This window comes from Mastomys coucha, unplaced genomic scaffold (genome assembly GCF_008632895.1).
Source record: "Mastomys coucha isolate ucsf_1 unplaced genomic scaffold, UCSF_Mcou_1 pScaffold1, whole genome shotgun sequence".
In the NCBI taxonomy this organism is placed as follows: Eukaryota; Metazoa; Chordata; class Mammalia; order Rodentia; family Muridae; genus Mastomys; species Mastomys coucha.
The window spans coordinates 69888283-69898598 of record NW_022196891.1 but is presented as its reverse complement, the minus strand read 5'-3'; the positions used below and the strand labels follow the sequence as shown (position 1 = coordinate 69898598).

Genomic DNA, 10316 nt, shown 5'->3' with positions numbered 1-10316 from the left:
AAAAAAAAAAAACAAAAAAACAAAAAAACAAAAAAAACAAAAAAACAAAATAAAACAAAAAAACAAACAAAAACAAAAAAAAACCACATTTCCTAGGTTCCCTCTGCCTCTCTTTTAAAACGCTTACTACATTTCTTCCATGATGCTATAGAACATACGTGGACATCATAGGACAACTCGTAAGGGTCAGCCCTCTCTCTCCACCATGTAGTTTCCTGGGTATCAAACTCATCTTGCCAGGCTTGGCTGCAGGCTTCGTCCCCCACTGAGCCAGCCCTCCTGCCCTCTGCTTACTTTTGATCTATCTCTTTTGATGAGGCCTCTTCCCTCAGGTTGGCATCCTATGCATCACCCTATCCCCTTGACTCTCATTCCTAATAGTGCTACCCTCCCTGTCTCCGCTGTTTCCGCCCGTCCTATGCATTCCACTTCGCCTTTACTTTGCACATCCAAGTACTTACAGGTTCCCTCTATCTGGAAGATTCCAATTTAAAATATACCCATGATGCCCTCTCCTCAAGACTTTTTCCTCTGGTTCAGAGACTTGTCATCCGTTCATTCAGTGCCCAGGCGGGATATCTGGTCTCTCTCTTGCCCCTCAGCCCATTGGTCACCAGGTCTTATCAATTCTGCCCTTTTTTGTGACTCTTCCCATTTTCTGAGGTGCTCATCATTCAGCCCTGTGTTCTCTTTCACCTGAAATGGTGCAATGACTCCCTGCTCCTCCTACCCCAGACTCTCACCCCTACCCCAACCCCTCAGCTACCTCAGAGCTCCACAGCCCAGCCTGACCCCATCATTCAGCGCAAGCTCGAGATCATTCAAGAAATTATTTGAACTTTCATGACAAAACTGCTTGGCAGGTGCTCGGAATCCTTCACCGCCATCTGCCCCACCTCTCTCTGGGAGCCTCTCCCACTCCCCCTGCTCCTGCTTCTGCGTTGAAGAACACTGCCAACCCTCCCTCTTGTCTCCTTACCTGTCCCTCTGCAGCTCTCTCCATGGAATGCCACTTCTGCCCCAACTTTCTCTCACACCCCTCTTTGCTCTAAAATCTCTTCATCCCTCAAGGCCCTACCCTAGTCCTAGTGGTCTCTGGAGGCTGCTCCAGGCTCCCAGGTAGGAATATTTAGACTCCCACTGTGCTCCTGAGGCATTGTGCCACAGCTTTTCCAAGTCAGAGACTTTACCTCAGGCACGTATTTAAGCTAGTACTTTTGCAATTCATTCAATTGTTTGATGTATAAGGACTTAAATTTGATATCTAGGGATGGATTCTGAGCTATAAGTGTCAATGATACAGCCTGTATGAGCCACCTTCACACACTATCACATGCGTGTGTGCATGCGCGCGCGCACACACACACACACATACACCAGATATCACTGATTCATAAAAGTATTTTTTTTTCCTAGCATCTTAACACAGTGATACAGAGACCCATTTTCAGATGGAGTTAGGTTAACAAATGGAACCTATTTTTTCCTCCGGTGCTTCCATGTAAGAGCCAAAAAAAAAAAAAAATCTTTCTGTTCTCCATCGCCCACTGTTTGTCATTCTGGTCTTTGTCAGTTAGGAGTCCTGGGAATGTCAGTCAATCTCTTAATCTCTCTAAGGCTCGGTTTCCTAATCTAAGGAGGCAATACTCTTTGATTGTGTGCTCAGGATTACAAGAGATAAAAAAAGTATGTGAAATCTGCTAGGCCCTTATGCAAATAAAGACATCATTATGATTGCACTTTGCAGCTGAAGGGGGAAAAAAATCCCCAGAATTAGAGAAACTAAGACTCAAGAAGGTGAGGTGGCTTGCTGACATTTATTTCACAGCCAGCCGGAAGCTCTCTCCAAGTCTCACGGGACTTTGACTCATATTGCTTCTCTGTACCCCACAGGGCTTAATGTCACTCAAGCTGAACCAAGACATTATTACTGCTTTCTCTAGGGTAACTGTTATTGGCAGGGTAGGATTTACTACAGCCTCTGAATTAGGGGCTTCTAATTCACTGCTCTATCCCAGCCCCCTCATTCCCAACATAAGGCTTTCTCCAGAACCCCCCTCGGCCTGCCAAGAGCCAGGGAAGGCATGCAGCAAGGAATGCTGAACAGAGTTCCCGGGTGTCTGCTTTCTGGCCCCTCCTCACCACCTCACCAACTCCCAAACTTAGAGGCTCCAGGAAACGAGCAGGCTCCTCCAGGCTGAGGATGCACAGGCCCTTAGAAGACTATATTCTGGGCACCTGAGATGCTAGACAGGCTCCGAGCTGACAGGATTTAACTCCTTAAGAGTCCTGCGATCCCAGTCACAATCCTCACTCTAAAGAGAGAACAGGGTGTGATGGTGCAGGCCTTTAATCACAGTACTTGGGAGGCAGAGGCAGACAGATCTCTGTGGGTTCAAAGGCAACCTGGTCTACAGAAGGAGTCCCAGAACAGCCAGCACTAGACTAGGACCCCTGATAAAAGTCCCTTCTCCATGCATTCGCTAATCTGTCATCTTGAAGTTAGTTATATTGTCTAGTGATGAGGGAAGGCTTTGACCTGGTTGATGGAAGGCCCAAGAGGCAAAAGCAGAGGCAGAAGAGCCACTCTCTGGTGTGGATGCACCGTGCCAGGACCACTCCCCACGGGGATTCTATATTGCCCCCCTCCTAGCACTAAAGGCCACCTCTGTCTTCTCCCAAATGAGAAGCTCATCTGAATTGATTCTTTTTAAATTTTCTAATGATTATTTTTAGTATAAATGTTTTGTATGCATGAATGTGTGTGCCTCGGATCCCCTGGAACTGAAATTAGAGACAATTGCAATTGTTGTGTGGAGAAGCTGGCAATTGAACCTCTGGACCTCTGGAAGAACAGACAGGGCTCTTAACTGCTAAGTCGTTTCTCCTGCCCCTGCACTGATTCTTAATCTGCATTTTTTGTTCATTTTTGTGTCTTCCTCAGTGCCTGGTATTTACAGGCTTGAAAGATCCCATAAGTGGGCAATGAGACGGGTCAGTGGGTGGAGGTGCTATGAGTGTGGCCTCTGAGACCTGCATAGCACAAGGAGAGAACCAACTCCTGCAGATTATCATCTGCCCTTCACGCATACATACCCATGCACAGCACACATGATTGGCTCTCCATATTACTTTTGCCTCCCTTAGGCCACCCCTGCAGAGTATGCATCATGCTTTACTCTGACAGACCCTTCTTCTTAGCCCCTTATAGCATCTCTGGGCACTTGTGGGGTGGGGCGCTGACTCATCTCCCCCCACCTTTAGCTTTTACTCTGGGCTGAGAGCTGTGCTCTATCTAGTGCTCCAGACCATGCTGCAGGTCATTCTTAGCCTCACTTCCTCAGAATCACCCTTGCTTTCAGAGTGAGGGTGGGCATATGGAGAAACTGAGGCTGCAGTCGGCATGCTCAGTGCCAGAAATCCAATTTTCCACAGGAAGTGGATGATTCTTTCATGGTGTGAGATGGAAAAGTTATCCTAGATCAAGATGTCTGCCAGGCAGACCCAGTCCTTCTAGAACCATGAGAGCAAGGCAAGAAGAGTCTTGAGAGAAAGGGAGAGAGTCAAGTTGGGAGGAAAGGGTTGAGGAGATGCTGGGGGACCTGTCTCTAAAGCTGGCAGATAGGATGATGTCTCTTACAGTCTGACCTTCACTGACCTCCCAAGTATCAATATTCCCTCTCCCTTTCCCTCTCCCTCTCCCTTTCCCTCTCCCTCTCCCTCTCCTCCCTCTCCCTCTCCCTCTCCTCCCTCTCCCCTGCCCCTCTTCCTCTTCTCACACACATCTCTATCTGCTAGTCATACCAAACATCTCTTGCACCACCAACACACTCCATCGAACAGTTCTTTGCAAAACGGAGCCTCTTCCAATCCCGCCTTGCCGTCTAAGTTCTTCTCTTCCATCAGGATTCAGCTTGGATGTCACTTTCTCTGGAAAGCTTTTCAGAAGGCCTCCAGCTTCCTCCCCCCAGACCCCTCTGGTGCAGGTGTTACCCTCCTCCGTGTTGGTGGATAGGTCTCACCAGTGGCCCTGTCTCGGCTTTCCCCACATGCTGGTATTTTGCTGATTGTTCCATGTGATATGGCGTGCAGATCAATCCTCCCTGGGAAGCCGGGAACAGCGCTAACTTCTTGTTAACGGTATGAAAACTAGACTTAAGAGAATTCACTGGTTTCCTCAGGAAAGCTTCCCAGGAGCACTGCAAGCTGAACCCAGTCTGTGCTAGTCACCCTGCCCTGAGTCACAGGATGTCGGTGCCACGAGGTCCATTCCCATCTAGTCCCCTCAATGTACTGAGAAAAAAAAAGGAGACACAGCTTAGAAGAGCTGTGTATCTTTCCCAGGCTCACACCGCTTGCCAGCGGGGCATCTTACTTTACAGCATCAGAGCAGGACCCCTGACCTTCACCCCACCTTCTTTCTTCCTATCAGATCTGATCCTGGTCCTGAAGGGACAGTTGGTTTGCACTTGGAATGTTCTCCACAGAGCTTGTCCCCTGTCCTCACCCAGCCTGGGATGTGTTTACTCTGACTCTCTCATTCATCGTGGCTCAGGACTTCCCACACCTCCTAGAGAGGAGAGGGGATACATCCAATGATGCCGCTTTTTCTTCAGGCCGTGAAAACGGCCCAAGAGTTCCTCTGACACATTTCAAAATCCCACTCCGGGCTTCTGAAGTCATCTGGACTCTTGCTTAGGCCGCCCAACCTTTGTTGAGTTGGTGATGACAGGGAGATCTTCTTATCAGAGAGACTTTCCCTCTTTCCTCCCTTCCCCTGTGCCTAGCAACACCTCGAACCCAGGAATGTTTTAAGGCAAGTGTTAGCCTCCTGTTGCTTAAGCAATTCTATTTCTTCTTCTGCTTCTGTCTCTGCTGCTTCTCCTTTTTCCTTCTTCTTTTTCTGATTATCTTTTAAATTTTATTTTAGACAGGGTTTCTCTACATAGCCCTGGCTTGTCCTGGAACTCACTCTGTAGACCAGGCTGACCTTGAACTCACAGAGATCCACCTGCCTCTACCTCCCAAGTGCTGGGACTAAAGGCATGCGCCACCACTGCCTGGCAAGCAATTTATTCTTCTTTGTATCCTTGATGGGGATAAAGACCCTTGAGTACTCGACCTTCAACTAATACTCAGGGAACTGAGCTCCCTCCTGGACAGGCCCTCTCAGCTCCATCTCCTCCTCAAGGCTACTGTTCCAAATATGGAAAGCGACCTCTGGCTCGTAAAGAAGTCCCTGGAGGTAGTCTCTCTACTTCTGACTTCTCCCCATACTCTTTAACCATATTTCACTGGGGATATAGGGTGAGGGTGGGGGGGGCATGCAGATTCTGAACAGACACAGAGCTGCATTGGGGGGGAGTGTCTCATTGTAGCCCCCCACTCAGCAAACTGCTCTAGCACAGCAGGAGGGGCTCTGGGCAGGTTTCATTCACACAAAAGGGACCTTTAGAAGCCCAAGAACACGACTAGAAGGGACAGATGAGGCACAGAGACTGGTGGGTAAGGCGGTTTAGGCTGAATCCAGTAGCCAGAGGGGACATCTAGATCAGGAGCGGAGGGAAGCTGCAGTTCTTTCGCGCACTTCTTACATAAGGGAAACCTCCTGGAGATCAGCGTGCAGTGACCACGTTTGGCTTGCTTTCTGCTTTAGCTATGGCAGTGAGGCCTCACACCCCCACTCCCAGGACCCAGCGAACCTCAGACAGCAGCAGCTCAGCCCTGAAGTCCTTCAGTGCCAGAAGGCCTTCCTTTCTCCCCCCGCCCCCCCTTCACGGCATCCACTCCAAGCTACGAGAGAGCTGCCCCAGATCAGAATCCTCGCGGAGACACAGATGCTGGACAGACAGACGCTGGACAGGCAGGCCTAGGAAAGCGCAGAGCTGAGCACCGCGCAGACTTGCAGAGAACAGTGGTCTCCCAGCTTTAAACCCAGCTATGAACAGCTGAGGGATGGCTCTCTCCAGCTCTCCAGAGTTGGCGGGCTGGAGTGGGGCTGATGGCGGAGTGGGGAGTGGAAAGAGGTGGGTTCACCCTACCCACAGTGACCTTGTGAAACCCTTTCTGTACCCAGAAGCCTAGTGAAGGTCCCCTCTGCCTCTACTCCCGACTGTTACCGCGCCCACAACGTCTTTCTGAAAAGAGTGAGTGAAAAACGGCTATGGTAAAATTCCATAGGAGCAGGGGATCGTCTGAGTAGAACCAGAAACAGCCAGTACACTGAATGAATGAATGAATGAATGAATGAATGAATGAATGAATGAATGCATGAATGACGAAACTGGACAGCCCCAGTGTGGTCGCCAGCTACCTCTGGCATTTCACCATCAGTCTTGCTTGGAAAATGGTTATCATCCTGTCTACCTCTCAAGCCCATGAGGGACTGGGATGTTCTGGAGTGCCCTGGGGAAGTGCAAAACAAAACAAAACAAAACAAAACAAAACAAAACAAAAACCCACCAGGGCCTGCACACGATCAGGGTATGTTAGCTACCCATGTATACACATATCTGCACACTTGATTTCAGAGCTCGGGTGTGGGTCCTGATCCACCAGCCTCACTCCAGGGCTGGGGTGGAGGTAAGAAAGTTGTACTCAAAGCTTGGCGGAGGCTGTGTCCGTGGTTGTGGTTAACGTATAAGCAGGCACAGTCTGGGGCGGCAGGACATTCCCCGCCCCAGGGCCACATTCTTGAGGTCACAACAAGTGCAAACTTGTTAAAACCTGTGTCAGAGCAACAGAGGGCATCGAGGGGTGGGGTGGGGGATGGTACTGGGTTGCCAGCAGCTGCTGGAGGAGGGTGGAAGGGAAAGGGGTGAGGTGGGGGGGGGAGGTGTGCAGGTGCATATGCTGACGGAAGGTGGTATGGACCTGTGGTCCTTGAGCCCAGGTCTGCACGTAGTGCTGGGGCACATCTGCTTGGCTGTGGGGTTAAGCGAGGGTGTGGGGCTGCATAGATGAGTGTGTGCCTGTGTGTCTCTGCATATATGAGCCAAGTGTCCATGAGCTGGGATAAGAAAGGGGCTGACCAATTACCAGTCCAGGCTGGCCATATAGAAGGAAGCATGGGCAGGCTGTGCGTACCCTCTTCTGTCATGGGCCTCACGGACTGGCATTCCAACTCCCTCCACAGACCGCCCCCACCCCTGTGGTCCAGGCTTTGCCCTCCACAGTCAGCCCTGTCAAATGCCCATCTCACCAGCCTATCCAAAGGGGGAGTGTTGTACTGCCTACATACTCACCCCTCCCTACCCTGGGTCCACTCCCCCACGCTCTCTGGACACTGGGGCGGGTGAGAGGTGGTGGGGGGAGGCTCTGAAAGCAGGTGACTGTTTGGGGGAACTTGGGGACAGAGCCCCATTGTGCCCTCCCCAGAGCCGCCTCAATGGAGCTCTCTGACACAAAGGGGCTTTGACAATGGGCAGGACATTAGTATGCAGAGCCAGCCCCTCAGCCCTCTCACTGTCCCACAGCCCAGGGGTGGGAGCCGGAGGGCTGCTGGCAGTGGGAGATAGGGTGGGGCAAGGCTCAGGCTGGGGAGATTTTAGCCCTAGCAGCTACCCGGGGGGTCAGTGACCAAGAGCGAGGGGAAGGAGATTCGACTAGGGCCTCCAAACCTGTGCTGCTGACTGAAGAGGACAGTCTAAACAGGGAAGGCCTTGGGGACAGGTGTCGGGAGAGGGGCTGTGAGTCCACCCACCCTACCTCTGTCTTGCCCTTAGTCAAGGGAAGATTGTGAACACCAGCATGAGAGGGTAAGGACCCAAGCCAGAGGCCAGAGTCACAGCTGGTGGAGGCTGTGCGCCAGAATGGTCAGGCTTCAGGAGTAGAGGGATCCAAACCTCTGAAGTTCAGGATGCTCTCATTTAGGAGGTGGCTTCTGGTCTGCCGTTTCTTGCATTCTGCCCTTTTATTCTGCACGGATGGGTGTGTGTGTGTGTGTGTGTGTGAGGCCTACAGTTGACGCCAGGTATCTTTGGCTATAGCTCTATCTGCGTTGAGACAGGATGTCTCACTGAACCCGGACCTTACTATTTCTCCTAGGCTGGTCGGCCAGCAAATCGGAGGGATCTACCTGTCACCGACCACATCGTGCCATGTTTTCCGTGGGTGATGGAGATCCGAACTTGGGTCCTCACACACAGCAAGCACTTTCCTGCTGAGCCATGTCCCCAGTCTAGTGGTGCCCTCTTCTAAGACTTCTACGCTGCTGCTGTGGGGACAGAGAAAGCAGTACAGTAACCAAAAACAAGCAAGGGCCATTGTCCTTTGTGCTCTTCTGGGGAGGTCAGGATGAACCCACAAGAGAAACAACACCTTCCCAGCTAAGGGGAATTAGCCATAGGACCAGCAAGCCAGGATATGCTTCCCAAAGCTGTGCACACCTGTTTGCAATTCAAATCCACCTCAACACACACCAGCTAGGTCTGGGGCAGAGTGCAAGGCAAGGGAAGCTTTGAGGCCTGGGTTGATGGGAGCTTTTAAGAAGAGGATAAGAAGCTGGCAAGAGACTGCAAGCAGCATTCGGAGGAGAAGGTCACCACCCCAAGCTACTGTATAATTTAATCAGATTTCCTCTGGTCTGGACCAAGGAGCCTTAAGAGAGAGAATGGAGGGTCCTTTATGAAGATAGACAAGAGTCTATCTTTGAGCTTAATATTGTCCCACTGGGTAATGATGGAGTTCACTTCTGATCCCAGCATTGCAGAGTTAGAGAAGTGGGGCAGATCTCTGAGTTAGAGGCCAGCCTGGTTTACAGAGCTAGCTACAGAGTGAGTTCCAGGACAGCCGAGGCTACCCTGTCTCATAAAACAAAAACAAGACAAACGAAAAGGGTCTCCCCAGCTTTCTTCCTTTGTAGCTGATACCAGAAAGTCCTCCCTCTGAGATTCTATTGTGGCTACTTCTAAGGGGAGGTAAAACTTGCATCCTTCCTTCTTGCTTTGAAAAACTAACCCCCAGCTCATGGTGTGATAGAGAAAACACAAGGCTATACCTAAATCAGACTCCAGGTTCAAGACCAAACAACGCAGCTTTCCCTGGAACCTAGCTAGCATGGGTCCCTTGCTCTCTGAGCCAAGAGATGTCCTCTGTGTCATGGGAAGACCTCGTCTGGGCCTTACCACTTCTTGGTCTGCTAGGCCGGGAGCTCGGAGACAAGACACTGGGATACAGCAGCTCACAGTACTAAGTACGGTCCTAAGCACCTTTCTAGCATTGGGTCAGGGGCACTCTAGACAATAGATGCCTACTTACTTAGTCTCTGTCGGAGGAATTGAGCCTAGGGCCTCTGCCACTAAGCCCTATCCCAGTCTTTATTTCCCCTTTTTATTTCGAGACAGTCTTACCAAGTTGGTCAGACTGACCCTGAATGCGCTGTGTAGTTCAGACAGGTCCTGCATTTGTGATCCTCCTGCCTCAGCTTCCCGAATGCTGGGATTAAAGACACACACCACCACGCCTGGCAACAGATGCAGTTTAAAGGCTCCGTTTTAGAGAGGAGAAAATAGAAACACGGGATGTTAAGGATTTACCCGGGGTCCCAGATCACCTCAAAAAAAGGTAGTACCTTCCAGAGCACACATAAGCTAACCACTGCCGCCATCTCATCAGCCCAGGATGACCCTGCTGAGGGGCATCAGCCAAGGCGCCCAGATCTTTATAAATGCCCCCTGCACTCATTCTCGAGGGATGGCTCAGGGACCCACAAAGCTTCCTGAGACACTCTCAGAGGCCGTCTGAGGTTGGACCCATCCCTATCATTGTGCTAACGTTGCATTATTTATTCTTCCCACTTTGATTATTTCAAGGGTGATCAGCTGAGCTTCCCAGGGGGGGTGGGGGAGGGCACGGGGCACGTGATATTGCAACATAGTAAATGCAGAAGCAGGAATAGAAGGAACCAAGTGATTGTTTACTGAGCTAGACATTAAAAAAAGATTTGTGTATAAAAGGCAGGGGCACTCCTACTAATCCTTCGCTTTCTAAAGCATAGCTGGTTCCCCTTAAAACCTCACAGCAACAGGCAATGGGGTTATCATCGCTACTTTTAAAATTAGTTACGAAGGGTCTCGAGCCTCCTCAGCATTTGTTTCTAACCTACCGCAGATCAACAGATACAAGCTGAAAAATGATGCTTTTTTGGAGCCCTCAGGAAAACTTAAATGTAAAGGGATTCTGAGATTTAAAGAAAAAATAAATAAATAAATAAATGAGAACCACGGCTCCAGACAGCCTCAGACATTCATCTTCACCTTGCCTATACTGACCACATTATCTGTTTCAACCATAAGAGCAGTCAAGGTCTTAAGCGT

At 50.3% G+C, this 10316-nt stretch overlaps 1 protein-coding gene across 2 annotated transcripts in view; it reads right to left on the bottom strand.

The window, feature by feature from the left end:
• Kcnj10 (potassium inwardly rectifying channel subfamily J member 10) overlaps positions 1 to 10316 on the bottom strand; it is a 33679-nt gene that overhangs the window by 17329 nt on the left and 6034 nt on the right. The window contains exon 2 of one of the 2 annotated variants that reach the window (XM_031390085.1): positions 8078 to 8215. The exons of the other annotated variant lie outside the window; for it this stretch is intronic. The gene's annotated coding sequence lies outside the window, so the exon portion shown is untranslated. The remainder of the gene's footprint in view (positions 1 to 8077; positions 8216 to 10316) is intronic. 2 annotated transcript variants of the gene reach the window in all.